The 27,947-nt window shown below is 42.4% G+C and overlaps 1 protein-coding gene and 1 long non-coding RNA gene across 4 annotated transcripts in view; one reads left to right on the top strand and one right to left on the bottom strand.

Annotated features, from left to right (window-relative positions):
• The window catches only part of SHLD1 (shieldin complex subunit 1), an 83,811-nt gene that overhangs the window by 18,075 nt on the left and 37,789 nt on the right, over nucleotides 1-27,947 (top strand). The window lies entirely within an intron of this gene.
• Nucleotides 6,931-18,402, bottom strand: LOC309871462. Its single transcript, XR_014315298.1, has 2 exons — nucleotides 9,269-18,402; nucleotides 6,931-9,050 (listed from the first exon to the last, which is right to left on the bottom strand). It is a non-coding gene; the product is annotated as an uncharacterized lncRNA (long non-coding RNA).

The following is a 27,947-nucleotide window of genomic DNA, read 5'->3' as shown; positions in this document are numbered from 1 at the left end:
AGAAACCGAGTCTTCTCACTCCATTTGCTGGAATGAATACAACCCTTGATAACTCTTCTGTCCGGAAGAAATCTTCTCATCTGGCCTGGGAACTATTCTTAAACTTGGCCCTCTGCCCTTTGAAGTTATAAATCATGCTGTTTGCTGAGTGGCTGCCCTTTATTTACCTCCAGGCTCCCTGGAGTTTTTCGTAGAGCGGGGTTTTGCTAACATGCTTGAAGTGACAAAAACCCAGCTTATTGGAACATACTTTTTCAGGGTAAATGCTTTATCCAGTCCTGGGTCGCCCCTGCTTGCCTTTTGGGAGTCACGTTTTGTTCTCTGCCTGTCTCATCACACAGTGCCTGCAGTTGTTGCCTTTTAAACCTAGACCCTGACGTGTGAGCAGAGAATAAGTGTGTATAGTGCCTGGCACATAGCAGGTGCTCCGTAAAGGCTGGTTGAATGAGTCAATGGAAAGCATATATACGTGGAATTTGATAAGGTATGAAAATAGATATAAAGTATTACAGTCCCTTGATCACCAGATTAGAGCCTTGTCATCAAACTTAAGTTGTGAGTAATCTTATGTGTACTCTGGGATGAGAAAGCTTCTAAGTTAAATAGTACGTACTCTTAATCTAATCGCTGCAGGTTTGCTTAACTCTCATTTGGAAAGTCTTCAGACTAACCCATCTTGACCCCTCAAAAGCCCTTAGCTTTTTCTCTTGATGAGAATACCACAGAGAAATGAGAATCTGTGAGGAGGTAGACTGCTCCTGAGAGCAGAAAATTATCACTCCATTTCTCTACGGCGAAGAAAGTATGTTCCAAGCAGAATTGTTTCTTAATTTATTTTTACAGTAAATATTTCTCTAATTATAGTGCGTGAGACTATGGCTTTAAGGATATCCCTAACAACTGCTTTTTATTTATTTTATTTTAATTTTTTGAAGGTTTTACATGTACTTTATTTCTTCAATCGTGCCATATTTTAATGGGTGCACAGTGCTTTTACTTGACCTCAATTATGAGTTGGTTTTGAAACAGTTCAGTATTACACCAGCTGGGATAATTACTAATCTTGCCCTTCCTTTGGGTACCTCTGCCTACAGGGGACAGGTGCCATTCTATTCCATTCTATTCCAGTTTATGTTGCTGAGTATGTCCACCCAGCAACACACAAAGTGGCTCCCGGGGCTGATACAGCATTACCATATTTGTCATGGAAATCAGGCGTCTGTTTCTGGTGGCTCTGCTTTGCCATAGTTTGCTGAATCCTTTGAACTTGGCAATGACTTACAGCTGGGGTTTTTGTTTTTGTTTTTTGGCCTTGGGAACACCAGGAAGCTGCAGGCAGAACACCTTGCAAGGCACCCTCTAAAGACAGCTTTTTAAAACTTGTTTTTCTTTTTTTTTTTTTTTAAGTTTATTTAAGTAATCTCAACACCCAACATGGGACTTGAACTCATGACCCCAAGATCAAGATCCACATGGTCTGCCAGGCACCCCAAGAAAACTGTCATCACATTTTATAGAATTGTGAATTTTTTCCTGCTCACAAAATAAGGCAGTTGAGGGGGAAATTTAAGTAAATTCTAAAAGCAAACAAACAAGCCAAGAGATTTAGCCCCATTTCTTCACAACATACTCAGTCAATAATGCGGGGGTTTTCTTCTATAAAGAACTCCTAGAAAATATTAGGGTATGTTGGGCACAGTATAATTAAAAAGATGGGACAGTTACCCATGGGCCAATGCCATTTTAGAAGTCAAGTTTGAGGGAGAATGGGTTAAAATACTATTCCATGATTTCAGCCAATAAAACCTAAGCAGCTACTCTGGTTCTGGAACCCGGTGATGGTGCCTGGCAATTGAGGGCTATGGGGCAGTGTTTGAGTCTGCTGCCCTCTAGTGACTACTTTTTGCATATTCCTGAGCCTTACCAAGAACAAGAATTTAAAGGTACCCTGTGTGTTGTTAGGCCTTTATAATTCATTCTTTACGGAGTTTTTGTGCCTACTAGAAATAAAACCTCCAACTTATTAGAGAGTATTTTACTCAGTTGAAATATGAGAAGCTGACTTGTCTGCAGGCTACCAAGGTTAAGTCTAGCTACTGTACCTGCGTTATGCAATTTGAGGACCCCTTTTCATTTATCTTCCTTGATTGACAGCAGGCTAGAATACAAACATAAAAAATATCTGGTTTTTCTCTGTGCCTTTGCCAAGGAAAAGTTGTGCTTTTCTACAAAGATAAGACCGAAGGGTTTAAGTTTGCCTTATTTGATGAAATTATAGTAGCATTAAAGGGTAATGAGATTTTAAAAATCTTTTGGGATTTCTAATCTCCCAAGATAGCATACCCATTACTTCCTGCTAAACAGAACTATAAACCACAGGAGAGAGGGAGGCAGCTGAAGAATACTGAGCAATGCTAAGAAGATGAATTAGTTCTGGGCCCCAGACTGAAAGGACAACACAGAAGTAGGGTGTCTTCTATCCTCCCCTGCCCAACAGAAGGTGACCAGAACTTGGTACCTTTCAGCCTGCCACCTAGCAAAAAGAAGGGGCCCAGGCATGTTCATTTTTCCCCAGGACTGACCAGTTGATCGTCCCACATCACCAGGAGAGCCCAACACCCACTGAGAAGGAATCTGTAGAAAACCCATAAAAACCACTGGCCAAAGAAAGCGCTCTCCTCCACTGGGCCAGAAACTCCACTTCTCTGCTAAGCCAGACCCAGGTGGCCAGGGGGCACAGGCAAGGGGATTCTGCTAACACAATCATTGACCTTGCCCAAGAAACCCCTTTGTTTCCATGGGCTTGAGACTCCCCCTTGCTCCCTACCCTGTTACATTCACTGGGGCAGCTGGGGGCACTGGAAAAGGGAAATTCCACTACAACAAAAAGCCCGTCCGGAAAGTCTGCTTTTAGAGGAGTCTGAGATTCACACCCCCCCCCCCCATCGAGAGACCAACTAGCCCACCAAGTCTGGGCTAGTCCCTCAGGCAGTACCGGCAGGGGCCTGTGGGAGCCTCAGCCATACCCGATAAACCAAGGAGACCAGGATAAACAGCAGAGGCTCTGAAAATTAAACTGTCATTAGAACCACAGCCCATAAAAGGAGGCCATGAGCTGTGTGCTAAACCTGAGCAGGATGGCTGTATGCTAAGTTAAAGGATTTAAATAGGACCAAGATCACTTGTCCTACCAAGAAGCAAAAGTCACAACTTGAGTGAGTCAAGTCACAGACACCGACACCGAGATGAAGCAGACATTGGAATAAAGTGCTGAGCTTTTAAAGCAATCACCGTGGGGCACCTGGGTGGCTCAGTGGGTTGAAGCCTCTGCCTTCGGCTCGGGTCATGATCCCAGGGTCCTGGGATCTAGCCCCGCATCGGGCTCTCTGCTCAGCAGGGAGCCTGCTTCCCCCTCTCTCTCTCACTCTGCCTGCCTCTCTGCCTACTTGTGATCTCTGTCTGTCAAATAAATAAATAAATAAACAAGAAAAAAAAAATCACCGTAAAAGCACTTCCACAGTCAGCTACAAATTCTGTTGAAACAGATGAAAGAATAGAAAAGCTCAACAAAGAAATCCCAAGTTCTAAAAAAAAACAAGTGGCAATGACTGCAGTGAAATGTACGATAACCAAAAAATTGATAAATTGGACCTCATCCTAATTAAAAACTTCTGCTCTCTGAAAGCCCACATAAGATGGATGAAAAAACAAGGTACATACCCGGAGAAAGTATTTGCCGACCTGTTATCTGACAAAGGACTAGTGTCTCCAGTATGTAAGGAACTATCAAAACTCAGCTGTAAAAAAGTAAACCATTCAGATAAAAAATGATTGCAAAAGACACAGGGAGACAGGTCTCCAAAGAGGATATCCAGATAAGCATGTGAAAACGTGTCCCACATCATTAGCCACCAGGAAAATACAAATTAATAATGATACCTATAGAAATAGTGAGGATAAAAATCAACACCACCAAATGCTGGCAAAGGGCAGAGACGCAGGACCACTCTTGCATTGCTGGTGAGAACGTAAAACAGCACAGCTACTCTGGGAAAGAGTTTGTCACTTTCTTGTACAACTAAATTGGGATTTACCATATGACCCAGCGGTTGAGCCCTGGGACATTTATCAGAGAGAAACGAAAACTTACGTTTGAGCAAAAACCTTTACGGGAATGTTCGTAGCAGGCTTATTTATAACAGCAAAGAACTTGGACAGCTCAGATATTCGTTATCGGGAGACGGTTAAGCAAACTGTGGTGTGTCCGTACCAGGCAGTACTGCTCAGCCGTTAAGGGTAGTGAACTATCCAGACACAGGACAGCATTGGTGAATCTCCCAAGGAATTCAGCTGCACGCAGGCTGGGGGGAGCGAATTTCAAGTTTACATACTGTGTTTCATTTACATAATGTTTTTAAAGGGACAAAATTTGTAGAAATTGGGAAAACAGACTAGTGGATGTCAGGGTTTGGGGTTGGGGTGGGAAGAAGGGCAGCATGTGGGATCCTTATGATGGAAACAGTCTCTGTTGACTGTGGTTGTGGATGGGTGAACCCACACATGTGGTAAGATTGTAGAGACACACATAAATGAGTACAAGGAAGACTGGAGAAATCTGGATTTATCCTTGCCCGTATTTGAAGTACACTTGGGGAAAGTGGGTAAAAGTTCACAGGATTAGTCTGCTTTGGTCCTTAGCACTGTGTGCGAGTCTTAATGAACTCAGTAAAACTTACAATGAAAAAATCTGCTGGTCATCAAAAAGATCCTGGCCCTTTTTCTTTTCTTTCTTTATTTTTCTTAAGTCCATTTATTTTTTTTTAGTAATCTCTGCACCCAGCATGGGGCTCAACCTCCTAACCCTGAGATCAAGAGTCACATATTCCTCCCACTGAACCAGCCAGGCATCCCAGGCCCTTTTTCTTTAAAGTACTTGTGAGATCACCTTTTCTTTGTTTTCCTTTCCTTGCTGTGTTTCTTTGAAATAATTTTATTTTTTTCTCTGAAACAACTTTAAAAATCACTGTACAAATAAATAGTTCTCTATCTTTGACTATTTTCATTGTTTTTAAGGTTTTGCTGTTATAAAAGGGTGTGTGCTCAGCATCCTTCTGATTAAGCCGTTGTATTTATCTAAATTATTTTTCAAGCTAAATTTCTATAAGAAAAATTGCTCTGTCACATTTTTTGACACATACTAGTTTGTCCTCCAGAAAAGGGATGAAAATCACTTCTCGATACTAATAGTGTAATTTCTTGAAACTGATAATAATAGGGAAAAAAGATTTCTTTTTTTTCTAAATACTTGAAATACTTCTTTATTTATTTGACAGAGAGAAATCACAACTAGGCAGAGAGTCAGGCAGAGAGAGAGGAGGAAGCAGGCTCCCTGCTGAGCCAAGAGCCTGATGCGGGGCTCGATCCCAGGACCTTGGCATCATGACCTGAGTTGAGGGCAGAGGCTTTAACCCACTGAGCCACCCAGGCGCCCCAAAAGATTTCTTGTGTAAAGTTGCATTTTTCTGATTACAATGTAAAGAAATACTGTGTTTTCTTGGACATTTTCTTTTCTGTGGATTGCTTTTTTTCTATTGGAATTGTAATCTTATCAATTCATATGAGTACTTAATACATCAAGAATACTAAATCTTTAGTGTTTTTTGCAATAATTTTTCCCAGTTTTGCCTTTTAATTTTTATACACTCTGATTGAAATTTATTTTCTCTAAAATGACCAAAGTAGGGCACCTGGGTGGCTCAGTTGGTTAAGCAACGGCCTTCGGCTCAGGCTATGATCCCAGAGGCCAGGGATGGAGCCCTGCATCAGGCTCCCTGCTTAGCAGGGGGTCTGCTTCTCCCTCTGACCCTCTCCCCTCTTGTGCTCTCTCTCTCTCTAAAATAAATAAATAAAATAGAAAAATAAACACAATGACCAAAGTAATGTATACTTTAAAAAAAAAGTAAAATGTATAGATTAAAAGGAAGCGAAAAGAGAACATTCTCTGTTCTCACCCTCCCTTTCTCCTTCCTAATGTTAACCAATAGCGTTGTGTGTTATTTTTAGGGGGATATTTATAGTGTACTATATTTATTTATTTATATATATATTTATTATATATATATATATATATTTATAGTACACTATAAATATCTCTATGTCCATGGCGGTAACCTGTGTATGTAAATGTATGTATTTTAGTACATTTGATTACAATAGCTTTGAACCTGTCAGAAGTTCAGGGGAAAAAAATGGAAATAAAACCAATGAATCCCTGAAGTAGTAATTAGTAAAAGTTCATTGTGCACACACTAAAAAGCCAGTTTGCAAGCTGGGAGTGTTGCAGTAATTGGTTACAATCTTAGAATTTTCTTAAAAGTAAAGGAACTGGTGAGTGGTTACAGCCTGTCAATTTGGAGGAACAATCTTAGTTTTGCTTAGGATTTTCAGAGGCAAGAAGTGACCCAGGTCAAGTTAGCCTCTCCTATCTCGCAAGATAAACTCAATTAAGTTTTGCTTGTATGATTAACTGGTTGTGTTTGCTCAGGAAATTTTCAGGTCTGGTCTCTGTTTGTGTTTCATTTTAGCAAGCCAGAAATCTCTAGCAAAAACATATTGTTTTGCAACTCACTTTTTAAAATTCTCCATTCTATCACAACTGTCCTTTAGATGTTAATATCTCAGCCAGTTTGAGGGATTCTGGAGTACAAATACACTATCATCTTTTTAACGTTTTTCCTATTAGTGATCACCAGTTTATCTCCCTTTTGGGGCTTACTATAAGTAAATGTGTTTTTTTGTTGTACAGAGATTTTAGATTCTTACATAGTTAATGTTATCAATCAGTGCTTCTGTTTTGGTGGAATATTAAGCAATTCATTCTAACTCCCAAGATTATATGAATAGGTATGTCCTGGCAATTTTACAGTTTAATTTTTTTTTTTTTTTTTTTTTACTTTGAAATGTGTATCTTGGTGTAAGGTATGAGGCAGGGTGATAGCTTTATAATTTTCCCAATGGGAGCCAGCTGCCTTAATGCTATTTATGTATTTATTTTGTTTATTTATTTTAACAAAGATTTTATTTATTTAACAGAGAGCAAATGCAGGAGCACAATCTGGGGTAGAAGGAGAAGCAGGCTCCCCATTTAGCAGGGAGCCAGGTATGTGGCTCGATCCCAGGACCCTGGGATCATGACCTGAGCCACAGGCAGATGCTTAACCAACTGAGTTACCCAGGTGCTCCTATTTATTTATTTATTTTAAAGATTTATTTATTTGAGAAAGAGTGGGGGGGGGGGGTGGCGCAGAGGGAGAGACTCTCAAACTGACTGCCCACCAAGCAAGGAAGCTTCCAGTCAAGCCCAATCAAGCCCAGGCTTGATTCCAGGACCTATGAGATTGGGACCTGAGCCAAAACCAAGGCTCAACTGACTGAGCCATCCAGGTGCCCTTTAATGTTCTTAATTTAATTGTATCATTTCCCTCTGGTTTTAAGTGTCACCTTCACTTTAAAAAAAAAAAAAAAAGTCACATCTATATTCTTATTTTTGGCTTTAGAGCCAGACTAGTTTGGGTTTGACCTTGATTCTGACCTTGGGCAAGTTGCTACACTTTGCCTTGTTCAATTTCCTCATCTGTAGAATGAAAATGATGACATTGCCTGCTTTCTAGGTTGTCAGGATGATTGAGTGAGGCATCAGAGCTTAGAACACTTAGTAAAAGCAAGCAGTCATTACCACGGCTGCTGTTACAGTTAATAGTGCCCCTGCAGGAGTCTCTAGACTTCTAGTTGTCTGTTGAACTCCTTTCAGGAAGAGACTAAAACTTCTCATCCTTTATGTTGCTCAGTATTGGGCAAAATTGATTTGTCCTGGGGCAGAGCCTTTACAGGGAGGGTACTCTGATAAATACTGATCCAAAGTGGAGACGTGTGGGTAGCTCAGTCATTAAGCATCTGCCTTCAGCTCAGATCATGATCCCAGGGTCTGAGATTGAGCCCTGCATCAGGCTCACTGCTAAGTGGGAAGCCTGCTTCTTCCTCTCACACTTCCCCTGCTTGTGTTCCCTCTCTCACTGTGTCTCTGTCAAATAAATAAATAAGATCTTAAAAAAAAAAATACCCTAACTGTCCATAGAATTACCTTCTAGCATTTACTATTAATATTTATGTTTTCTCCTAACTTTGGGTATAATTTTAGGCAAATAATCTAATCCTATTCTCATATAATCTCTTCACTGCATATGTATATGTCAACACATCTTCTCGTTTGCAAAGTGTTCTGATTTGTATTTGAAGATGCTTCCATGCAGTCCCCACAAATCATCTTATGGTGAAGGGTCCCAATGAACTTGAGGTGGCTTTAAGCAAAGCCACATTTGTAAGAATGTATTCTATGGCATGTTTTTATTTTGTTTTTTAGGATGTTTTTAAAAGATTATATTTATTTATTTGACAGGGACTGGGTAGGGGAGAACATAAGCAGGGAGAGCAGCAGGCAGAGATAGAAGGAGAAGCAGGCTCCCTGCCGAGCTGAGAGCCTGATGTGGGGCTCAATCCCAGGACTCTAGGATCATGACCTGAGCTGAAGGCCGACTATTAACCAACTGAGCCACCCAGGCACTCCTAAGATTTTATTTTTATGTGATCTCTGCACCTAATGTGGGGCTCGAACTCATGACCCCAAGATCAAGAGTTGCATATTCCCTTAACTGAGCCAGCCAGGCCCCCCTGCATGGCATGTTTCTTAGCAGTCCACCTAACCAGTCAAATAAAACATTTTTTTTTATTGTCCTCTTTGCATCCAGCACCATATTCTAGGTTGAGGGTGACATCAGACCGTGGGAACACGTGATTTCTGTTTGTAAAGAGTTGGAGGTCTAGTTGGGAAAATAAGATGCATAAATTTAAAATAAGAGGAACAAAGGCAGGCAGTGTAGGTGTCATAGCTGCACAAAACAAATAGAAGTGAACAAACTCATTTAAGGAAAAAACCATTTATTCAGAAAGAGCAGATATCTGATTTTCCCATGTCAGAATCCTCTATCAAAAGACTAGCTATTGGGGCACCTGGGTGGCTCAGTGGGTTAAAGCCTCTGCGGTCTGCTCAGGTCATGATCCCAGGGTCCTGGGATCGAGCCCCACATCGGGCTCTCTGCTCAGCAGGGATCCTGCTTCCCCCTCTCTCTCTGCCTGCCTCTCTGCCTACTTGTGATCTCTGCCTGTCAAATAAATAAATAAAATCTTTAAAAAAAAAAAAAAAAAAAAAGACTAGCTATTGAAGCTGTTACATTCTGAGTAATGCTAGAAAAATATTGCTTACAGAATAGAAATTAGCACATTATTTTGTACTTACTAATTCCCTAGAGAAGAGCAATAGTATAAGATTTAATCAGATCTTGGAGGAAACATTTTATTATCATTTATTACTAGACCTCAAGAATTTTCTTATTGTGAGTACTTTCAGAATTCCTGTAGAGTTTTATTTTTTTAACTGCCCTGTTGGCCGTAGTTACTGTTAATGCTATTAACATATCATGAATGAAGTATAGACAAATAGTCCTAATAAGAAACAGGCAATTGCTCAATTATGATTTAAGGTGGTGCCAGTGGAATTCTTCCTTTTATGGTACATCTGAGAAGTGCCCTACAGTTTCCCACTGCTTTGTCTCTGCCTATAAATTCTCAGCTAATTCCCTAAATTTGAATTTTAGTTACTTTGTGAAGATAAGAAGATCATTAGTCTTTGTGGCCAAGTCCATGGCTAATTGTACCTTCTGCCTTCAGAAAATAAGTTAATTGGGGGTGCCTCGGTGTGCTCGGTGGCTCAGTGGGTTAAAGCCTCTGCCTTTGGCTCAGGTCACCTTCCCAGGGTCCTGGGATCAAGCCCCGCATCCCATGCTCTGCTCAGCAGGGAGCCTGCTTTCTCCTCTCTCTCTCTGCCTGCCTACTTGTGATCTCTATCTGTCAAATAAATAAATAAAATCTTAAAAAAAAAAAGAAAAAGAAAAAGAAAATAAGTTTGTTGTCTCTCAAATCTGGACCTCATGAATATGGATTATGTGGTAACTTCCTACAGCCCTAAGACAACAGCAGCCTGAGCAAAAAGAGGAATTAGCAAGATTCAGAAATTGGGAAAAACAAATTTGGAATTATCTACATAATGCTGTTAAGGAGAATTTTTTTTTTTTAAGGATTTTATTTATTTATTTATTTAAGGGAATGGCGGGGGGAGGAGCAGAGGGAGAGAGAGAAGCAGACTGTGCTGAGCACGGGGCCCGACTCAGCTCAATCCTACCACCCTGAGACCATGACCTGAGCCGAAATCAAAAGTTGGACTCTTAACCACCTGAGCCACCCAGGTATCCCATAAATGAGTTTTTTTTTTTTTTTTTTTTTTAGGCATTCAGGTGAATTTTATGGGGTCAGTATGAACCAATAATATCAGATAATCCTATTTTACTTATTTTATACAGTGAACCCAGTTGTCTAACATTATTTCCACATTCCTATTGCTGTCTATTTAATGCTTTTTATTCATCCAGTAAGTACTAAGTAAGTGCATGCTTTGTATTGAATGCTGTGTGTGGTGTTGGCTATCTAGGTAGCTTACAGAATGGTTGAAAGGAAATGCCTTTCTTGCTGCTGGAGTGTTGCCACAACCTTTTCCACTACCTGGAGAGAATCTTCCTACTTGTGATCTGTTTCCTCTCATCTACTGAGGAGGTGCCATGTCCTTCACCCATGTGGCTGACACTCTGTAAACAGGTGCAGGGAGTCAGGACACGGGAGGTGAGCTGAAGGATACTCAGTCCCGGCCATTAGCAGGGAACCCACATATCACTTTCCAAATATTAACTCAACCTTCAACAGGCATGAGAAGTTGAAGTTGTTCACAACTAGCCAGGAAACTGAGAAGGATATTGAATGTCTTTCAGGTTACTAGGAACGGAATATTAAGAAAGAGACATTTAAAAAGAGTGAAATCCTGCCATTTACAACGACAGAGGATGGAGCTAGAGAGAATTCTAAGCAAGGTAGTCGGTTAGAGAAGGACAAATCCCACATGATTTCACTCATGTGTGGAATTTAAGAAACAAAACAAATGAACAAAGAAAAGAGAAATGAACAGAATCTTAATTATAGAGAACAAACTGATAGTTACCAGAAGGGAAGGGACCGGGGAGGGGGGAGGGTGAAATAGGTGAAGGGGATTAAGAGTATGGGTATCACGGTGAGCACTGAGCAACAGATAGAATTGCTGAACGGTATATCATACACCTGATACTAATACAACACTGTACATTAATGATGCTTGAATTTTATAAAGAACTGGGAAGGAGAAAACAGCTCTGGATTCTGTTTTTTGGCTCAAAGTAATAACAGGAAGCTTTCCTGCATCGAACAAAGAGTGATGTGATTTGCAAAAATTTTAAACTACCTTTTCTGATGGAAAAGGTAGTTTTTACTTTTAAAAGTAAAACTGCAAAGTTTTACTTTTCAGTAGGAAAGGAGAGAGGGAAGGAGAAAGGGTAGCGGGAAAGGGGGAAAGATAAGTGTCCTTATTTTTCAAGGCCCTTTCGAGGACTAAGGACAATGTGTGTAAAGTACCCAGCACCATGTTCACACACACTAGGTGTGCTGGTAATAGGATCTGCCACGGTTGTGGTCATGTAAAATTGTATATTCCAGGAAATAGTATTTGACGGAAGACACGACTACACTTATTTAAGAAGTCAGATCATAATGGCTTTGCTACTCATAAACATATAATGACTTGATTTCCCTGACCTCTCTGGAGTTATACTCTCCGGGCCATGCAATCCTAGACTTGGCCATGGTTCCAGACCTCTCTGCTCACTCTCTCTTGCCCTACCTCTTGAACTCCATGCATGTCCCATATGTACATTTGGACCCTTCTGGTCCTTGTCCCCAACAGTGGTTCTGTCTGAGGTTGCGTTTGGTTTATCTTTTGCAGCCTCACTCCTCCAGAACATAGTGGTTTGAAACACCAATCATTTTATTATCTCTCACAGTTTTGTGTGTTCACTTGATTCAGCTGGGTGGTGCTTATGTTCCATGTGACGTTGGCCGGGCTGCAGTCCCCCAGGAGCTTGAATTGTCTGATATGAAGTTCAAGATCTTATTCACATTCCTGACAGTTGATGCTAGACATCAGCTGGAAAGCTCAGCGAGGCGATCCGCTGGAACACCTGCCCATGTGACTTGGGCTTCTAACAGCATGGCAGCTGAGTTCTAGAGGGAGAGTTCCAAGAGTGAGCCTTCCAAGAGAAGAAAAGCAGAAACTGTCAGTCTTCTTAAAGGCTTGCCTCATTTCTGTTGTGTTCAGAATAGTCAGAATAGTGACCACTGTTGTGGTCAGAGTAGTCACCAGACCAGCTCAGATTCAAGGGGGCGAAGGAATCGGCTCCACTCTTTTTCTTAAGATTTTTTTTTTTTTTAAAGATTTTATTTTCGACTCCACTCTTGATGCAGGAATGGCGCATACATACAGGGAGAGAAGTGAATGAGTGGCCATCTTACTATAGGATAAATCCTACATTCCTTTAAATTTGTGTTAGCTGAGTCTAAGTGTTTTAAAAGGACACTCACAGGCTCAAGTTTCATGCACTGGAAATAATTCCGGAAAAGGTGGTGAGATATCATGGGCCTAACCACCATTGGAATCCAGTCTTGGATCCATGTGTGGGGCACTGGCACAACACTTGTGTCAGTATGTAAACATGACATTAACTTATTTTCTATGAAAGAACATTGAATCCAGTTCTGTGGGAGAGGGTTTAGGTCTGTTTGTGATTATAGCTAGTGCAGTGATTCTCAACTGAAAGCGATTTGTTCCCCAAGGGGTGTTCCCCTAGAGGTATCTTTGGTTGTCACAACAGGGGTGGGGACAGGTGCTACTGGCATCTGGTGACTAGAAGCCAGATGATAGCAGACATCCTACATAGGACAGCCATCTCTCACAAAAAAGAATTTCCTGGCCCCAAATGTCAAGAGTCCTGAGCCTGAGAAACCCTGAATTGGACCAAAGAGGCTTCCTAGACTGCCTTGTACGTTCATACAGTGCATTGCTTTTTATACTCTTAAGCCATCATTTGTGCCTTTCATCTTACAAAGAAAATTTTTATCTATGTATCTCCAGATTCAAATTGTGAGATTTCTCTAACTGTTCTCAAAGGCTACAGCCTTTTTTTCCTCTTAGTTTATTTATTTATTTTTTTAATAATCTCTACACTCAACGTAGGCCTTGAATTCGGGATCCCAAGAACGCAAGTCCTGTGCTCCTCCGACCAAGCCAGCCAGGTGCCCCACTGCAACTTCTGTTGACTTTTCTGTTTAAATAATTTATAAACAGACTGGATCAAGGTAGCTGGTAATCCATACATCCCACCTTCTTTCTTTCATCTCAGACTTTAAGAAATAACAAGAAAAAGCTGGGTCTGTATCTGTCAGTGTCTGTATCTCTGTCTCTCTTTCCATCTTCATCACCGTCTCTATCTCTTTGTCCCTGTCTTCTGGAAAAGAAGGGGTGATTACTATGGACCAGAAATATTGAACCTGTTAAAAGGCTGAATCAGTCAGAAGAGGCGAGGTTATGCTGTGGTAACAGACAGCCCCCAGACCTAAGTGACTGGAAACTATATAGTTTATTTCTCATTCATGCTGCACGTCCCTTTGGGTGGTTGGAGTGACTAGTCACCCAGAGACCTGGCAGCCTTTCTCTCAAATGTTGCCATCATCAGCATGGAGGGAGAAAAAGAACTCTGGAGGACCTTGCAGGGCAGTTAAAGTGATGAGCCCCAAGAACCCCGTCTACTCACAGCTCGTTGCCAGAACTATTGACATGGCCCCTTCCACAAAGGAACCAGGAAGAGCATTCCCATCAGTGTCTAGAGGAGGAAAATTAGTAGAAATTAGTAGAAATATTTGGCATATAGTTTTACTGACTCCCAACTTTGGGAGTGGGAGTAGAGGATCTGGTGGAAGGAGGAGCCTTAACTCAAAGTGAGTACAAAGAAAGACTGAAGGAAGCAGTTGCTCCTGAAGATATAGGAAGGAAGAGAGGACCCAGCACAATCAACAGAGTAATTTATTAGAGCTATAATAGGAATAGCCTGGGATTTAGAGCCCATTCATATCCCAGAGACAGAAGACTCAGGAGTGCTCTATTTTAAAATTTAGAAAAATTTTTAAAAGATTTATTTAATTGAGAGAGAGAGCAGGGTGGGGAGGGGCAGAGGGTAACAGACAGAGGGTAACAGCCCTCAGATCTAAGTGATCTTAGAACCAGACTCCCTGCTGAGTGTGGACTCGGACACAGGGCTTAATCCTATGACCCTGAGATTAGGACCTGCGCCAAAACAAGAGTCGGACATTCAACTGACTGAGCCACCCAGGCACCCCTAAAATTTAGAAATATTTTAATGTTTAAAAAAAATATCTAGGGACGCCTGGGTGGCTCAGTTGGTTAAGCGGCTGCCTGCGGCTCAGGTCATGATCCCAGCGTCCTGGGATCGAGTCCCACATCGGGCTCCTTCCTCGGCAGGGAGCCTGCTTCTCCCTCTGCCTCTGCCTGCCATTCTGTCTGCCTGTGCTCGCTCTCTCTCCCTCTCTGTCTCTGATAAATAAATAAAAAATCTTAAAAAAAAAAATAAAAGTTTCTTTAAAAAAAAAAAATCTAATGTGGGGGTGCCTGGGTGGCTCGGTGGGTTAAATTCTCTGCCTTCGGTTCAGGTCATGATCCCAGGGTCCTGGGATTGAGCCCCGCTTCGGGCTCTCTGCTCAGCGGAGAGCCTGCTTCCCCCTCTCTCTCTCTGCCTGTCTCTCTGCCTACTTGTGATCTCTGCCTGTCAAATAAATAAATAAAATCTTTTAAAAAAAAATATCTACTGTGCTATGGAAATTATATAAAGTCTGTAAAGTCCTGTGTTCAAAATCATTATGTGTAGTGCAGTGCTTGGTACACAGTATAAGCTCAGCAAATCACTAATTGAATTGAATGGCAGCACTAATTTTACCATAGGGAAAAAGCAAACACTGTTGTTGTTGTTGTTGATAATGATAGTGATGATAATAATCCTAAATAATCCTAAATCTTTATCAGCACCCACATCAACAACACCCTGATGTCCTGTCTCACGGTTAAGGTGGGTTTTGGAAACTAGTCAGAAACTAGTCCTGATTCCTTGGGAGGTCACTTTCAGGAATTCCCCCAGCAAGCTGCCAGCTTCAACATCAAAGGCATGTCCATCACAGGGATTTAGATCCTGGCTTCTCTTATTTTCTAGATGAGTCCTCATTTTCCCTTGCAACTTCCTGGACCCACCCACCATACCTGCTTTTCTCACCCTCTCAGTTCTGTGAGAGGCCGTCCCTGTTCATCCAGCTTTCCCGTGGACAGCCTCTGTCTGCAAGAGTATTCTGGAGATAGAGGGTAGGAATGTGTTCTGGAGTCAGATCACCTGGGTCCAAATCTGCCACCCACTCACTCTATGACTTTGAGCAAGTCACTTAAACTTTCTGGGCCTCCTTTGCAAAATTTGAATACTAGTGGTACGTCCTAAGGCACTGTGGTGAGTAGTGAATGAGGTGATGCTGGGATGGCTGTTGAATGGTGCTGGGCCCTTTCTCATACCCGATCCATGGTATGGACTGTCATCATTGCTGTCAACATCACTTTCCTCCAAGCTCCCAGGACTACTCCCAGGAGGACTGCCCATCTCTCTGCCCCCCTTTTGCTGAGCCAGACGGTGGTCTTTTTTGGATTGGTGTGTTTTGTTTTGCATCAATTCCCCAATGCCTCAGAGCCCCAGGATATTTGTAGGGTTGGCTTAGTGTCTGCTTATTTCTAGCTTTTAACCCACATTGCTTCAAAAAGCATTACGTGGCTCTGTGCCCTGGTTTCCTTCTCTGTGATATAGAAATAATGCCTTTTTCTTCCCTTTTCCCAGGGGTTTCAGTTTGTTTTCTTTCTTGTTTTTCTTCTTTGGCTCTACCTTTATTTCATGCCAACCTGTCAACTTTTGTGTGTCCTTAAAGCCACCTTCTGTCCTTGATGGGAAAAGGCACGGGTATAAATAAATAAAGAAGCACATAAATAAAATAAGGAGTAGTTATGAAAGTGCTGGAAGGAGGTCAGAGCATCAGACACACACAAGACATGTTTAGCCAGAAAGCGTTCTCCGTGGCGGAGATGGGAAAGTCCACTCTGTCCTTTCATCGGTCAAACTTAGAACATTCAAGTCATTGTCGACTTGACTAAATGGGATATTTACAGAAAATAGAATATAAGAAAAATGTGGAGGAGATACATTTGCTTTGGCTCTTCGAAGTTCTGAAATAGGCAGCAGAGCTAAGAATATGCTTTTTAAAACATGTGGCAGCCAGTTCTTAAAGGGAAAAATTAGCATAGAGATGATAATAAATCTCGCACCATCAGGAAGTGTTCACTGCAAAGGTCACACAAGAAAATGATTACAAAAGGAGCATGATGTCTCCTCCAAATAATAATCATGATCCCTGACATTTATGGAGTGTTTACTTGGCCTTATCCCAGTAAGCAAGGGGAGAGAGTCTATTTTTATCCACGTTGACAGTTGAGGAAAAACTGACGAGTGGCTAGGTTATTTGACCAGGGCTGTGGTGGAACTAGTCAGCTGGTCTCCAGAGCTTGATCAGTGATCACCACATGCCACATAGTTCCCCAGCTAACCAGGTGGTTCCTTCAAGCAATGGCCTTGTAACGCAGCACTGCTTCCTGAGGTGACTTCCAGTGGTCATATAATAAAATTCTCTGTCACGTGTGCTACAGGCTAGGGCCAGGGCCAAGACAGTGAAGAGGGTTACATTTTACCTGATGACCATCCCTGGCTGTCCCCTCTCACCGTCCCCAGCTTATTCCTGCCCTCAGCACATACTCAGTAGGCCCCCAACACTGGCAACTCAAGAGGGGCTGTATTTTAATACAGTATTCTTGAAGGTATTTGTACTTTGCCTTGGTTTGATTGCAGACCCTTCTGAGGCTCTGCAAGAATTGTAAGAGTAGGTGGTAGTGGGCTAGCTGTTGGGGTGCTGGAAGGCCTGTCTCCTGCCTCCTCAGTCGAAAGATCCTATGCTGGATCAGTAAAATTAATGAGGGGGTCCCTGGGTGGTTCAGATGGTTAAGTGACTCTTGATTTCAGCTCTGGTCATGATCTGAAGGTCCTAGGCTCAGCCCCATGTAGAGCCCTGCATTGGGCTCTGCACTCAGTGGGGAATCTACCCGAGATTCTCTCTTGTCTCCCTTTGCCTGTCACCTCTCAAATAAATAAAGGAATCTTTAAAAAAATAAATTTAGGGGCACCTGGGTGGCTCAGTGGGTTAAAGCCTCTGCCTTTGGCTCAGGTCATGATCCCAGGGCCCTGGGATCGAGCCCCGCATCGGGCTCTCTGCTCAGCAGGGAGCCTGCTTTCTCCTCTCTCTCTCTGCCTGCCTCTCTGCCTGTCAAATAAATAAATAAAATCTTTAAAAAAAGTTTTTTTTAAATAAAATTAATGTGAAACATTAGCATAGAACAAGAAAAAAATAACTAGCTTTTACTGTTTCCTTTGTGTTTTCTATGTGACTTTAACAGTTCCTGCAGGCTAATTTTGTTTGGTCAGGGTCTGTAATCTTTCTCTATCTTAGAGCTGATCTGTGGCTGCACAAGGATATCGCAAGCACGGCTTGAGGCACCTGGGTGACTCTGTCTATTGGGTGCCTGACTCGGGTTTAGCTCAGATCATGATCTCGGGGTCGTGGGATTGAGCACCACATCGGAAAATAAATAAATAAAATATTAAAAAAAGAAAAGAACATGTCAGTCAGGGCCTCACATAATGTGTACCCCAGGAATTTCGGGGCAGACGTTATTGTGGTGAAGGTGTCCATCCATCAGCCATCCCTGTCACCCAGTCACGTGTCCCGGTGCACTTGACAGTCTGTGCCTGGTTTCGAGACACAGGCTGGGGCACCCAGTAGGAATTTGTGTGAAGAAGCAGGATTTTATTCAGTTTTGCATGAGGTATTTCCTGTTGACTTTTGGAAAATGAGGTGTTCAGAGGCAGGGGGAGAACAACAAACAGCCCAAGAGATTGTACATACTCAGAGACTCCTTGGCAGTTTGTTTGCAAGGGAAGAGGGCTGTGTGCTGGGGGCAGGGATAAAGCCTGGGCAGGGTATCTGAGTGAAGTCCGGGTGGCAGGACCCAGGTGAGGCTCCGTCAGCTGAATGACAACATCTTAACAGCATGAACCCCGAATGCCCTTTTTCCCTCTAAGGAGATAGCATTGTCCCATCGTAGCAAGCTTGCACCTTAATGCCTGCATTTTGGTCTAAGGGTCATGAAGCTGCAGTGATAGGATGCTGTTTCCCCCTCTTTACTCTTCTTTCTCAATCAGTGTCCCAAACCCCCTTTTGGGATTCTTTAATAAATTAGGCTTTTCTTTATTTATTTTTAATAATTTTTGAATTTTTCAATAAACATATAATGTATTATTAGGCCCAGGGGTACAGGTCTGTGAATCGCCAGGTTTACACACTTCACAGCACTCACCATAGCACATACCCTCCCCAATGTCCATAACCCCACCCCCCTCCCAACTTCCCTCCCCCCAGCAACCCTCAGTTTGTTTTGTGAGATTAAGAGTCTCTTATGGTTTGTCTCCCTCCTGACCCCATCTTGTTTCATTTATTCTTTCCCTATCCCCCCAGCCCCCCATGTTGCATCTCCACTTCCTCATATCAGGGAGATCATATGATAGTTGTCCTTCTTCGATTGACTTATTTTGCTAAACATGGTACCCTCTAGTTCCATCCACGTCATCACAAATGGCAAGATTTCCTTTCTTTTGATGGCTGCATAGTATTCCATTGTATATATACCACATCTTCTTTATCTATTCATCTGCTGATGGACATCTAGATTCTTTCCATAGTTCTGCTATTGTGGACATTGCTGCTATACACATTGGGGTGCACGTGCCCCTTCGGATCACTAAGTTTGTATCTTTAGGATAAATAGAAATTAGGCTTTTCTACAGCAGTACATTGTATCACTTTCTTTTTTATGTAGTATCTTTTTTTTTTTTTAAGATTCTATTTATTTACTTGACAGAGAGAAAGAGACAGAGCACAAGCAGGGGGAGGGTCAGAGGAAGAGGGAGAAGCAGACACCCTGTGGAGCAGGAAACCTGACCTGGGGTTAGATCCCAGGACTCCAGGATCATGACCTGAGCTGAAGCCAGACGCTTAACCCACTAAGCCACCAAGGCACCCCTACATAATGTCTTTTTAAAAATTGAGATATGTGGGGCGCCTGGGTGGCTCAGTGGGTTAAAGCCTCTGCCTTCAGCTCAGGTCATGATTCCAGGGTCCTGGGATCGAGCCCTACATCGATCGGGCTGTCTGCTCGGCAGGGAGCCTGCTTCCCTTCTTCTCTCTCTGCCCGCCTCTCTGCCTTCTAGTGATTTCTCTGTCAAATAAATAAATAAATAATCTTAAAAAAAAATAAAAAATAAAAATTGAAATATGATTGACATATAATGCTTTATTAGTCTCAGATATACAATGTCATAATTCAGTATATGTGTATATTACAAAATGATCACCACAAGAAGTCTAATTAACAGCCATTCAGTTCCTTAAAAAAGAGGAAAAGGTAGATTATTTGGGATGGACAACAAAACAGGAATGTAAGTACTGGAAGTCTCTGCTAAATCTGTGAGCGGAAAGAGGTGGGCCTAACCTCTTAGAATTCATGGCTGGGCCTGGTGACCATGTTTCTCTGTCTGTTCCAATTTGGAGAAAATGCAGCCTTTAGGGTTTAAAGGGCTTTAATACTTTTTGTCCTTAGGTGTGTTAAAGATCTTCCCTGACCCTCAGTTTTTTCATCTGTTTTATGGGGATAAGAATACCTACCCAATGGAACTGGGCACACAAAGGTGTCACAGATGAGAGTTCTACCCCACCCATTAAACTCTTCAGGCATCAGGCTCAATGGTCCATAATGAATGCACTTACAGATTGTATCTTCTTCCTCCCCATTGAACATGAGAACACTGTCTCTTTATCTTCCATTCCTATGTCCCATCCCTTGTGATGGTTAAGAAGCGCTGATCATTCCTGTATTAGTGTCAGGAAGCAGAGTCTCTGGGATAAATGCCAATGTCCGTTTCCACTTTTCCCAGTTGGGCATGCAGTTTTGAAAAGCAGCTTCCCGAATGCTGAAGGAATTAGGTTTAGGATGAAAAAAACCCAAAAATCCTGACAGAAGGGGCACAGAGGCCGGTGACGTTGTCCCAGGGACTGCTGAGGTTCCTGGCATCTGCTTCCGGCCACGGGCAGGAAGAGTCAGCATCTCCATGCCACAGCAGAAAGATGGGAGAGTCGGTTTTCCTAGCCATCTGGTCTGCCCCTGACCTGCTGCTCAGGCAAGGCCCCAGCATTCCTTATTACACCCCATGTTTGTGACTTGGTGCGTCCAGGGGCTGTGAACTGAGAGACCTGGGGTGAGGGAGAGTGTGGAGTGGTGACGGTGATGGTTGCCACACATTATTTCTTTCTATCGCAAGACTTGCTTTTGGTGTCTGAGAGTAAGTGAGCAGTCTTGGAACCATGACCTGTCATCTTCTGCCTTGAGTTCTCATTTTGTTCATGGGCACATTGGCTGAGGAATCAGTGGGCTGGCAGCTGTGTGCCAGGGCCGTGCCCCCCGCTTCCAGCTAGAGCCCACAGAGCCGTGCCTCTCGTCAGCCAGCCTTTGCCTTCTGTCCATCTCCTCTGTGGGGCCGAGGGCAGCTCCTGGCCACATTTGAATCACGCTTGTAATTCAAACTGGCACAGTGATATCATTGGTTTAAAAAAAGATTAAAATCCCAAAATATAACAGAAACTCCTAACTTCCGAAAATATTTCTGAAAATAATATCATCCATATATATATATATATAAACACTGCATTATTCAAAGCTGTTTCATAAGTTAGAGTCCTATTTCTGTGGAATGTTCCCAATTTGGCAAATCAAATGCCCTAGAAGTATTTTAACATTGCTGGAAAAGAGGCACCCCTTTGACTTCCTTTTTGAGGATACAGCCTTTCTTTGTCAGGCTTCAGAACTCATGCTCCCTGGGAGCCATTAGGGAATAAAGAGAATAAATCCAAGGCATATCTTTCTTCTTGTTGAATACTTGCTGCTACTGGTCTTTGGAGGGAGGTCCCCACTTTGGTATACATGTGATAGTTATGATACTTGTGATGAAGGCAATAGTCATCCTTTTTTTTTTTTTTAAAGATTTTATGTATTTATTTGACAGAGAGAGAGAACACAAGCAGGGGAAGCGGGAGAGGGAGAAGCAGGCTTCTTGCTGAACAAGGAGCCTGACCTGGGGCTAGATCCCAGGCCCTTGGGATCATGACCTGAGCCGAAGGCAGATGCTTAACCAATTGAGCCACCCAGGCACCCAATATTCATCCTTTTAAAAGAAAACGTCAGAAAACAAATAGTACAGAAGGCACAAAATGAAATGGACAAGTCCAGTGTCTCCTCAGTGCTTCTCCCTAGAGGTAATTGTAAATACCTTTTGTGTATCTTTCCAGAAATGTTCTATACAATTATAACATAAATATCTGTATAGCCATACATACATGTACATATATACATATATATTACAGACATAGCATACATATCTATTCTTCAGAAATACAAATGCAGAGCTCATTTTTTAGTGGCTACGTAGTATTCTGTTGTGTGCTTGGACCATAATTTATTTCACGTGATGTCTTTGATGGATGTTGAGGCTGTTCCCACTATTTTACTCTCACAAATAATCTTGTAGTAGATTTTCTCATATCTGTCTTACCCAGTACCTTCAGTGAATGCCTGTTCTCATTAGTCAAATCATATCTTAAGAACTATGTGGCTGCATTTTAAATACAAGCTTCCTGTGCTGTCTGTAAGTAGAGCATTCCTATGAAAGCTTTCATAAAATGGCATAAAATGAAGAAGCAATACCGTTAATTTATATGGAAAAATTTTTTAGCATTTCCAGACTCCAAAAATAATCTCTTTTAAGCTTTTCTGACACCTTAGGACACACCTTGTTAGCAGATGCACAGAATAAATTGAGATTTTTTTAAAAAAGCAAAAACATAGAGGCTCACAGACACAGTTCAAAGATATGGTGGCTTGAAGTGGAGCTGCTGAGTGGAGGTCCCAGGAAGGAGCGTGGCATGGCCGCTCTCACTTCTCAGGTTTGAGCTGCCTCTGTAAGGGTTTGCTGCCTAACAGTCAATGCTATTTTAATATTTTAATGGACTGAGCCCCCCAGGTACCCCTAGCAGAACACATTTATAATGAAGCCTTCAGTAGTCACAGAAGTTCTTAAAACCATATAAGAAACACATTTACTGATAGTGGAAGTGTTATAGAAGCCAGTTTAGTGAGGTTAATCTTATTATTTGCTAAGAATTATTTCATTATAAAATATTTGTTTTAGAACACCAAATTAATGCACCATGGGAATTGAGGGGGTGTCATTTTTTAACGAGTTACCATAGCGGCCAATAGAGAGCTGTGGCACATGTATCATGAGAACGTACTTCCAGAGGTGGAACTAAAACAGAATAATTTCTCCTACAGGAGGTGAGAAATGTTGGGGGTGGGTTTTTCTTTCTAAAACTGTGTTCCTAAAGGATCACCATGACAGCTTTTAAAAAAAATCATTAAAGAACCAGACGCATGCCTAATAGAAGGGGTCTGAGTGTTCATGTCTGCACAAGAACAGACGACCCGTTTCTGTGGACTTAATGAATACTAATCCAGGGGAACGAATGCGAGCTATTTAGAGTTCATCTTCGTGGCATGAACAGACACGGCTCTCCTTAAGCAGATCCTTAGATTTAAATTAATTTGCTTGGAATTTGCAGTTAAATCCCTCTTTCTTTTTATAGACACCTTACGTGCCGATTAGCAGCGGTCAGGTAGGAAAAGCTGTTTGTCTTGCATGAGGTGGGTCCCTAGTTTCACACCTCAGCCTGCTCCTGGGTGGAGTGCCATTCTTCTACCAAGAGTGACTCAGTGTGGGAGCACCTGGATGGCTCAGTGGGTTAAAGCCTCTGCCTTTGGCTCAGGTCATGATCCCAGGGTTCTGGCATTGAGCCCTGCATCCAGCTCTCTGCTCAGCAGGGAGCCTGCTTCCTCCTCTCTCTCTGCCTGTCTCTCGCCTACTTGTGATCTCTGTCTGTCAAATAAAGAAATAAAATCTTGAAGAAAAAAGAGTGACTCAGTGCGGCTGGCCCTCCGCATCTCCAGCTGCAGCCCCGGACCGGTTTTCTTCTAACTACCACAGTCTCCTAACAACTGCATCCATCCTACCTTGTTTGTGTAGACAACTCAAGTATTTACTCTGCACTGGTGTTTCTCAAACAGGGGTAACCTTATCCCCCTCACCCTGGGGACATTTGTCGATGTTGGGATACAGCTTCGATTCCCTTTCTCTTCCTCCTTCTCCCTCTCCAATACTCTCCCCTTCACCCTCCTCTCCTGCTTCTTTCTTGAGGACAACGTAGATGGGCCCCACTTCGTATTTTGCCAAGGGAAGACCTAAAAAACGGCCTATACCGTGAACTTCACAGATCTACCCTTATTCTGTAAAAGAAAGGCTATTTTAATACACAAAATGGAAGGCGGACCTAATCCCAAAGTAAAGAGCAACCTTCTGTGGTTGCTTGTTTTCTCCGTTGGCCATGGACTGGTGAGAACTTCATCATGGCCTACCATGAGTCTAGAGTGCCTGGGACACTTTGATGGACATAGGGCATAAAGCATTCCTTCCACGGCCCTGGGGCTAAGGAGGCAACAGGAAACTAGTAGTAGGGTGATTAGTAACTACTGCTTAGAGATTATCCTGCCTGAAACCTCAGAGCCCTTCCTTCCATTTCTAAAAATTCTGGTATCATTGAGCAAGGGAATGGGTAGCCTCTCATAAGACAGCAAGGCTATTCTTCTCTGTGGATTACATTTCCTTTGGTGGGGAGATTTTTGTAAAGTTTGTGGATGATATTTTTAGTAGATTATAAGCTTCCAGCTCAGTGACATTGCCTGTCTCTCTGCCTTTCAGAGTAAATCGTTAGCGTTGTTGGGACAAAAGGTTGCCCTGTGCATCACTCTCACGGGGCATCACACCTCAACAACATACTGGGTTCTTTCCAGTTTTCTCCATACTCTGTTGGGTGGTTTACCTGAACTCCTGATGCCTGGATTCTTTAACATGTAGTGGATGTTGTTTTTCATCCATTCAAGAAATGATTATTGAGCATCTACTACATGCCAAACCCTGTGCTTGATACTGGGGAGACACAGTGGATGAAATAGGTGAAGATCTTGCCTTCAAGCTTTTATTCCAGTGACTGCGGTCATGGCTGAGGGGATACAGAGACAACAAAACAAAAAAATTAAATAATATATCAGCTGGTGCTATGGGAAAAGGGAATGCAGTACAAGATTTGGGGGTGTGATTTAAACACCACGGCCAGGAAAAGCCTCTCAGAGGTGACATGTGCATAGAACTTGGAAAAATTTTAGTATTAATGGAGTAAATGAATAGATTTTTCTTTTGCTTGTAAAATTAATCATGTGATAAAGAGCTTCTGTACTTTTCTAGGGGTGGGAGAAAATGCAAATATTATAAAAGAGCAGTGGAAGAAGGAATCATATATCTAAAGCACTATTTCCTCAAATGGTAAAGGCAAAGAGAAACAAAAAGAAATGAGTTAAGTAGTTATTTTGGACTTTATATCAAGAAATGAGCCGGCTTTTCTCAAAACACCTATTACTGCCTCTCTTTCATGGTATCCTGACTATTGATCCAGAAAGCATCTTTAAAGGTGTTAAATATTTATAAACACTGGAAAAAGCAAATCTCATCTGTGAAATTGTATGGGACCCAAAAATCTTGATGAATAGTACTGGGCACTCAATGGTTTATTTAGGAATATCTGTATATTTTGTGTTAAATGTTCCTAAATTTAAAATGCTTCTGAGCTCAGCCCTATGGAATGAATTCCTTAACATTAAAAAAAGATTAATGAGTTGTCTACTTATAACTAAATGTTTAACTTTTGAGGCTGAAATTGATAACATCTTTTTAAATACAGTCTGCGCTTCCCAGATTCCTTTTCTTAATGGCACACACCACCAGAAGACTAGAAACAGACATCAAGAACTAGCTCCTAGGGGGAAGCCTAAGTGGCTCAGTTGGTTAAGCCTTCTGCCTGGGTCATGATCTCAGGGTCCTGGGATCAAGTTCCCCGATGGATCTCTGCTCCACAGGAAGCCTGCTTCTCCCTTTTTCTCTCCCCCTGCTTGTGCTCTTTCTCTCTCTGTCTGTCTGACAAATAAATAAATAAAATCTTAAAAAAAAAAAGAAAAGAAAAGAAAAAGAACTAGCTCTAATGAGTTGTGTGATGACAGATGGGAGGTACACTTGTGAGCATAGCATAGGGTGGAGAGTTCTGGAATCACTACGTTGTACACCTGAAACTCAAGTATATCAACTATACTTCAAAAAAAAAAAAAAGAAGAAGAAGAATTAGCTCTAACATTCTTTTTCATCACTCACGCTCCTTGGGTTTTCTGTGATTCTGGAATCCATTCGTTTCTGAGAGCAAGTGGGCCTGGTGGGGCGTTGGGCTGCCTTCTCTGCTGGCATATGAACTTGACAGTGGTGTGACTATACCAAGTGAGCCTCTTCTTGATGCTCAGCCTTCACTGCACATTGGTATCCCCTGGAGGGGCTTTAATGCTATTGATGCCTGGGTTCCACCTCTAGAAGCTCTGATTTAATGGGTACAGGAGGGGATCAGAATTTCTTCAGAGCTCCTTAGGTGATCCTGATATGCAGCCAAGCTTTAAGAACCACTGCCTTAGGGCAGTGCTTTTCAAAAGAAAATGTAGGTATCAGTCACGGAGGGGTCTGGTGAAAGTGCAGATTCTCACTTCGTAGAGTATGATGTGGAGAGACCAGTGATATCTCCGTAACACAGAGGTTGGTGGAGGTTGGTGGAGGTTGGCAGACTAAGGCCTATGGACCAAATCTGACTCAAGGCCTGATTCTGTACAGTTTTCTGGCCCTTTACAGAAAAAGTTTGCCAGTACCCGCTCTGGGAGGACCCTTTGTAAAGCCTCCTGTAACCACTGAAAATCCCTTCTTAGTATTATCCCACTTGATGGTATCCATGTCTTCCTGTACTTCCTGTACTTAGAAATTTGTTTTTATGTAAAAATAATGGTGTCACTGGTAGATAGATTACTTGTTGGAGGACTTGATCCTTTCAAGGCTTGCTTCTAAGCTTGTTAGGGAGATTTTAGGGCAGCTAGTTGAGGTTCCTACCAAGGTGTGACCTTTCTGGGTCTCTCCGGAATACCCCAGCTGTTCAACAAGGACTCTCCATTCCCACTGTCAGGACCTGCGTGTCTCCCAACCCCGTGTGACTTCTGAGAGGTGCCCAGCTCCCAGATCTCCTGGCTTTGCCTGGCTTTATGGACTTTCACCTTAAATGTGCACAGATTAGTACTTGGTGAAAGATTCAAAAGAATAAACTCTGTGCTGGTTTCTGGAGTTTTCTCTCTATGCAACTCCTCCCTCCTCTGCAGAACTTGGCTTCGTAAACTTCAGGCACCTCAAATTCCCATCTCTGTGCCCTGCTTGGCTTCTCCCTCCTTGTCCTGTGGTCTAGAGGGTGCCTCCAGGCAGAAAGTGGGGGCAGTCCGAGGCCCATCTTACTTGTTTCCCCCCTCTCTCCTAAACTTCCTCTGTTCAGTATCTGGAAGCTGTTGTTTTGTCCCGCTTTCTAGTTGTTCACAGCAGAAGGGCAGGTCTGGCACCAGTTACTCTGTTCTCTTTACTTAGATTTTTTTTCTCCTAATATTTTTCTGTCGTAAGTAAAGTCAGGGGTCCTGTCACCATTTTATAGGTTAGATGACACAGAGATGTCAAGAGGGAGTAAGAGGCTTGAAATCACCTACTGAGATGCTAGGACAGCAGGATCCCGGGTCACGTGACCTGATCCTGCTTCCCCAAACTAGATCCCAGCTGCAGACCCAAGCACAGCAGCCGATCTTATGGGTGGAGACAAAAACAGTGGAAAAAAGAGAAGAGTAGAAAGGGTGAAACAGGACGGTGATAGAAGACGGGGGGAGGGGAGAGCTCTTTAGCTGTGTATCAAAAGAGACACAGGGGACCCCCCAAATTGCATCAGGTATCACTCCCTGTCACTCATGTTGGTGTAGGGATAATAGCCACCATGACTCCATCCACCATTACCACCATGCTTAGAGCTTTCCATGAATACTGTCTCATTTAATCTTCATTTTCTACCTCGAGAGGCACTATTATCCCTCTTTTGCAGAGTAGTAAGTATGGGCTCAGAAAGGCAAACTTATCTGCCCAGAGACACAACTGATACTCTAGTGATGTCGAGATCCGAACCCAGATCTGCAGACTCCAAAGTTTGTGCTCTTCCTCAGAGTTCCCCTTTCCCTGACTCGTCGTCCACTTACCCAATCTTTTTCCCACTTCCACCTGATTCCACTCCTTTAAGAGTACATTTATTTCATCCGGCTTTATTTAAACTAATACATACTGATTGGAGGAGATACTGAACATACAGACTATTAGAAAGAAACAAAACCCCTTCCACTCTTACCCTTCGACATTATTTCCAATCCCAGACTTGGCTTATGAACTGTAGTGCTCACCTATGTAACTGCTCTGTCCTCAGCAGAATAAGTACTCAATGAAGACTTATCACTTTCTGGTGCCGTAGGAACAACTACATAGAATATTTAAAACATCACATAACTTGCTAAGAAAGTCATACCTTTGTTTCTGTACAAAGAAAACTGGATTCCAGTG

The sequence above is a fragment of the Mustela nivalis genome, assembly GCF_964662115.1.
Source record: "Mustela nivalis genome assembly, chromosome: 8".
In the NCBI taxonomy this organism is placed as follows: Eukaryota; Metazoa; Chordata; class Mammalia; order Carnivora; family Mustelidae; genus Mustela; species Mustela nivalis.
Note: the sequence above shows the minus strand (reverse complement) of the source record. Positions and strands in the feature narration are given on the sequence as shown.